This window comes from Grampus griseus (assembly GCF_964374135.1).
Source record: "Grampus griseus genome assembly, chromosome: 1".
NCBI lineage: Eukaryota > Metazoa > Chordata > Mammalia > Artiodactyla > Delphinidae > Grampus > Grampus griseus.
Genome location: NC_139017.1, coordinates 87,121,775 through 87,128,300, shown reverse-complemented (window position 1 = coordinate 87,128,300; position 6,526 = coordinate 87,121,775).

Below are 6,526 nucleotides of genomic sequence, written 5' to 3'. Positions count from 1 at the left end.
TTTTCAAATTCAAGGAAGAACCAGAACATGAGTTCTACTGCTGTGTTCTAAAAATATTTTTTCTATGGTTTTCTGCTTTCTTCATAATAAAATAGCTTTGGCATGACAGTCTTCTTGTATAAGTGAAATAGTGTTTTATGACCTATTTATTTATTATTTATGAAATAGCTTTAAGGGAAGCAAATATCTGACATAAGGCAGGGACAAAGGGAGGGGAGAGGGGCTCCAGGCAAGACTGTTCCATGTCCCCTGAAGAAGGCCCTGGGCCTGATGCCGGGATATTGGCACCAGAGTCTGGAGTCAATTGTCCTCAATCAATCAGCAAATATTTATTGAGTGATTACAGCATGGGGAGCTGCAGCTGAGTAGAAGGGAAAATGTGTGTGAACCTGGTTTACTTTGCATGGCCAGTTCCCTCCGGCCATATCATCGCTACTACTTCTATGAATGATTGTAATTAACATTCATTGAACATCTTCTCTGCAACAAGGGTCTGGTTATCTCTGGTACTGACTTTTTATAAACTCTCTAAGGCAGGTAGTATCATTTCCACTTAACAGATGAGGAATCTGGGGCTCAAAAGAGGTTCCTACGTTGCTCCAGGTTTTGCAGCTGGAAAGCAGATCTGGATCTGAAACCCAATTTCAAACCCAAAGTCCTTTACTAGTGATGGCCAACATCTGCAGGAGTCTTCCAAGAGGACAGAGTATTTTCTAGGAAATGTCTAATTTGATACTAACACTACTCACGGGAGTTCACAATTGTTATAATCCTCATTTTACAGATGAAGAAACTGAGGTGCAGAGGGTTCCAGCAAGTTTCCAAAGTCCCTGTCTGAGGTGAAGCCAAATCCTGCAACACCACACTGAGGACTGGAGCATCTAGTTTTGGCCCCTGCTGCCTTCTAGCACAGAGCTGGGCAATGTAGTCTCTTAGAAGGAATTCATTCCGGGAACGGAATTCTTTTCTTTTCTTTTCTTTTGGCCGCACCGTGTGGCTTGTGGGATCTTAGTTCCCCATCCAGGGATCGAACCCAGGCCCCCTGCAATGGAAGCGTGGAGTCCTAACCACTGGACTACCAGGGAATTCCCAGGAACAGAATTCTAACCTAACAGCCCCAAAGAGCCCCCAGGTATCGTCGTAGGACTGCCTGGATTCTGTCCCAGACTCCTGTTCCTGGGAGGAGAGAAGGGAAGGGCGCTCCAGGCCTGATGACCAGGCTGCTCTGGGGGCTAGCAGCCCCACGCCTGGGAGATGGAATGTGAGGGAGAGGGCGGGAGCTGTACCGGCTGGACATTCAGGAGGCTTTCTAATGAATGGACCGATTGGTAGTTGTGGTTCTGTGGGCCAATTGTGGTTAGGGGAAGGAAAGAGGCTCCCAAGGAACACTGCATTCCTGTTTCTGACAGCAACTCCAAGTGGGAGCTGGGAGCACAGACCCTGTCCACCCACTTGGCTCCAGGATGAAGCCTGCCCCTCAACAACCCCGCACCCTCCTGGCCCCCAGAGCAGGGCTCTCTCCACAGCAGGATCCAGAGGAATGTTCACAGTAGGAGAGGGGCTTTTCTGGCGTGCAAGCAGCCTTGGCCATGTGCCGCCTCGACCCTGCCCCCATTGTTGCCTGGCTAGGGCACTGCTGAGGAGGCAATAGCACAGCCACTCTGGAGTCCTCTTTTAATGGAGTCTCGAGTAACACCGACTAGACAACAGGCGCAGTGCCCTCTCGGTCTCACTATTCCTTAATAATGATAGCTCTCCCCCTTATATGGCACTCACTATATTCCAACCAATGTCCTAAGCATTTTATACATAATAACTCAACTTTACAGAAGCCCTATGAGGAAGATGCCGTTATTATCCCCATTTTACGGATGAGGAAGCTGAGGCACAGAAAGGTTAAGTAACCTACCCAGGAACACAGAGCTAGCAAGAGGCAGAGCTGGGATTTCAACCCAAGCATTATGGCTGCAGAGCTGATGCTCTTACCACACTTCACTGCTCCACCCATGAGGGCTGCTCGGACTCTTCCTACTCCTTGGGGAAAAGTGCACAGCACCAGCCAGTGGAAAGGAGATTTGCCATCTGGCTGAAGGGCCTGGGGCTGGGCTAGGACCCTGGCCCGGGGCTTAGGGCAGCCACAGAGATGAGTGCTGCAGACTGGAGTGGGCGACACTCTTGCCTCTCCTCCCCTCACATAGGGCAACTCTGGAAAGTCTTACCTCCTGACTCATGTCCGTGCTCTGGGCCTCCCCATCCCAACTAGCTGGGCACTCTCGTGAGGAAGCTTCCTTTTGGACTTCCCCGTTGGCATTGGGCAAACCAACATAAAGAACAAAGGCAAGGAATAGCCTTAAATCACAAGAGGTGGGAGAAAGGGGTCTGTCCCCCAGCCGTATCTGGGGCTAGAACCCTTGCAACCCTCAGGCTCTTCTCTGCTCCAGGTTTCTGGCTCCCTTCAGTGACTTCCAGAAGCCAAGTGGCTCCTGGCACACTTCATACATTTCCCCATCATCACACTCACTGCCTCAAGTTGGATTGTCCCTGAGGCATCTGTCTCCCTGGCAGGCTGAGAGCAGGGAGGGCATGTAATGCAACTGATGAGGATGAACGCAGGGCCCAGCACACAGCAGACATTCAAAAATGCCTATTGCATTAACACATGATTACAGATGGCATAGATTTTCACTTCCTGTTTCCAGGTAATTCTCTGCCTTATTTGCTCTGAAGTCACGCAGGGCCAAAGATAGGAAGTACGCTTGTCTGTTGCTTGGAAACCAGCAGACACATGATCCTCTTCATGATTCTTCTTTTTCCAATGACGGTTAGGACAAACTTTCATTCTAGAAGGGTCCTCAGCTAAGGAGTTATAACTCTAGCAGGTAGGGAGGGTACTCGGGAAGCCAAATTTCATGCAAATAAATTTTTTCTTCACTTCTAGGTTAGACTGAGGACTTCATGAGCACCTGAGAGAGCCTGTCCAGGTCTAGAAGATGGTGCCCAGCCTCCTGGTGTTGGCAGGAAGCTCAGGCAGAAGAAAGAGCTGGGGCCCTGATACAGACAGCCTCCCAGAATGCCTGCCCTTCAGAGGCAAGACTCCTGGTGGCATGGCGCTGAAGCCAGCACAAGTGTTTTTGTACCTGCAGGGACAAGGGGTATAGCTGGCTGTCCTCCAAGGGGAAGATCTGGTCTCAACAATTCTATCAGTCATTTTCCAAAGTATCAAATATTGGTTCTTGGTAGTTTACCAAATACAAGGTCTTCACAGCAGCCCTGGGAAGCCAACTGGCTGGGAGCTATCATTCCCATTTATTATTTATTTAAATTTATTTTTGGCTGCGTGAGGGTCTTCATTGCTGGGTGCGGGCTTTCTCTAGTTGCGGTGAGCAGGGGCTACTCTTCATTGCAATGCATGGGCTACTCATCGTGGCAGCTTCTCTTGTTGTGGCTCACGGGCTCTAGAGCGCAGGCTCAGTAGTTGTGGTGCACGGGCTTAGTTGCTCCGCGGCACGTGGGATCTTCCTGGACCAGGGATCGATCTCTTTTTCCCCTGCATTGGGAGGCGGATTCTTAACCGGTGAGCCACCAGGGAAGTCCCAACCATTCCCATTTAATTGATGAGAAACCCAGTCCAAGGGTCCCTCCGTTATGGCCATTGCTGCCCCCCCACCCCGCCCACCACTGCCCTATAAAAAGGGAGAAGGCATGACTAGAAGGGCAGCCCACAGAGTAATAGACCTGGGTGGGGCAGCACAGGAGATGGGTTAGTTGGGGCGTCTCAGCACACTCTGGCCATCTCTGCAGCACCTTGCCAGGAGCACAGGGACAGGAAAGCGGCATTTCCTCTGCAGCCCCAAGCTTCCAAGGCTACGCTATCCAGCCCCAGTCCACTTCTTAAAGAGCCCTGGGCCACTTTAGTGGAAAGAAGAAAGAGAGAGAGAAGAAAACGAAGGAGGAAGAGGAAGAGGAGGCGGGAGAGAGGAGGGAAGGAAAATGAAAGGAATGAAAGGGGAATGAAATAAAGGGGGAAAGAAAGAAATAAAGAGGGGGAGGAAAAAAGAGAGAAAGAGAGTGGGGCAGAGAAGGAAAGAGAAAGAAAAAGAAAGAAAGAAAGAAAGAAAGAAAGAAAGAAAGAAAGAAAGAAAGAAAGGAAGGAAGGAAGAAAGGAAGGAAGGAAGGAAGGAAGAAAATGAAAGAGAAAGAAAGGAGTCCTTTGTGATAGAAGTCAACTCCCTAGAAAAGATCTCAAGGGGAAATTGCCTATCAAATAATTTCAAAGAAATGACATTTTGACAACTGGCAAATGAAGCTTTCCTCCCACTTCCTGCCATCCGTCTCCATTTCTCTCTTTTCTGTCTCTCTCCTCCCACCCTTGCTTCATTCCCCTGACAAGCAGGGTCCCTCTGGTGCTCCCTTCTGCCCTCCTCCAGGGTCAGCTGAGCACTGCCTCCTTGACGGTGCTACGTTAGGAAATCATTGAAACCCCAAATCTTGGATGGTTCCAAATTCCTCTATGCCTCCCCCAGGACCCTGCTCCAGACATGACTCCACCAGTAGTCAGCAGGGAGAACAGCAGCTACTCTGACCAGGGAGAACACAGGGGACCCAGAGTTGGGTCAGTCCCGGCCTCGGCCCTGAGGCCCCCACCCCACACTGCACCAATCATGTGTGACTTTGGAGGAGGTGGCTTCGCCTGTCTGAGACTCTGTTTGCTCATTTGAGGCAATATGGGTGGAACGGCTTCTAGGTCAGGTCTGTGACCACCAATGGGCACATACAGGCTTGCACGGGTGTAAACAGCTAAGGAGCCACGTGCAGATGGAAACCATCCTGCTGGCTTGGCCCTGAGATGCAGCCAGAACCTGCCTGCCCAAGGTCTCCCAGCCAGACAGGCAGGGGCTGGAGTATCCACCCAGTGCAGGAGAGAGCCCAGGAGATGCTGTCCAGGGGAGCCCTACCAGGCACACCATAAGTTCTTCCAGCCTCAATTTCTCCATGTCTGGTGGTAAAGCTTGCCTGAGGTCAAGCAGGTTCACAACCTCTCCTTTTAAGGTAACAGAGACGAGACAGCTGCAAGTCCCACTGTGGAGTCACAGTTACCCAGGACCTTGCTCATCCCTCTGCAGCTCCACACAGGCAGAGCCTCCCAGCATCCCATAGCCTACAATTCCAAAGTGTTCTTTCATAACCAGGCACTTATTCTGTGCTGTTCATTGCCCTAGAGACTCCCATTTGCCACCCATTTGACCTCTCATCCACTCCTTGGGGAAAGGGCTTATCGTCGCCATTGTCAAATGAAGAAAGAGGGGCTCAGAAGGAATAAAGGCTTTGTCTAAAGTCACACAGAAAATGAATGGCAGAGCTGGGGCTAAAGTCTGGCGTTGGGACTTGCAAGTTTACTGCACTACTGTGGTGTCATTGCTTAAGACGCATGTGAGTGGACAGATAATACTAATACTAATGCTAACGCTAATACCAATAGCACTTACTACCTTCAGGTCCTGGGCTAAACACCTCACAGGCATCACCCTACGAAATCCTCAACACTTTGGTGAGAAATATAAACGTCTCCATTTTATAGATGAAGACACTGAGGCTAAGAGAGGTTTGTCCCAAGTCATACAACAAATGACTGGGCAGAGTTGCAAGGTCAGATAGCTTGTAAGTAGTGGAATCAGGGTTCAAATCTGGGGGTGTAAAGAATTTCCGTTAGGGGAAACAAGAAGCCAAGGCTCGTGCTGACAGAGGAAGGCTGACTTCCAGAGGCAGAGCTATGTCCTAACACTGGCTTCAGTGAGCCCACAGCGTCGGGTCAGGTGAAGGAGGGAACAGGTAAAATTTTACTCCCAGTTCAACAAGTCAAGAGGTTTATCTCCTCACATCACTTCCTCTAACCTCATATCAGTCCTCAGAACAAGTGGTGTCAACATGTTATCTTAAATCATTTTGTACTGGAACCACTTGACAATGCCCAGGGGAAGTAAGCCCTCAGACTCCTTCCTCTGGCTGGACTCTGTCTCTGGCCTTCCTTCCTCAAGTTTCTGAACATCCAGGCCTGCCCCACACCCTTTAAGCTCTGACTACGCCCAAACCCATGAAAGCAGGGATATGCCGACACGTCCATCATCACATTCCCAGGCCTAGCTCAGTGCCTGGCACACAGTAGCCACATGGTGCACCTTTGTTAAACGAATGAATTATTCCCTAATGGCCTCATTTGATCACTATCAACCGGGTACCTATTATGTGCTGGGCACTTTTGATTTGGAGGTAAACATGGGACCACCTTGGAGGAACTCTCAATCCAGGGTGGGGGTGAAGTTTCAGTCTGATGATTCAGAATATAACTATCGGCGCCACCTGAAATACTTTTTAGAATAATGTGGAGAATGAATGAATGAAAGGCAAACAACTTAGGGAGACCACAGAGAAAGGAGCCAAATTCAGTGAGACCGCAGGAAAAGGACCCATTGATCTGCCTGAGGAGTCAAAGAAGGCTTTGCTGGTGAAGGATGTGGTGTGATTTCAG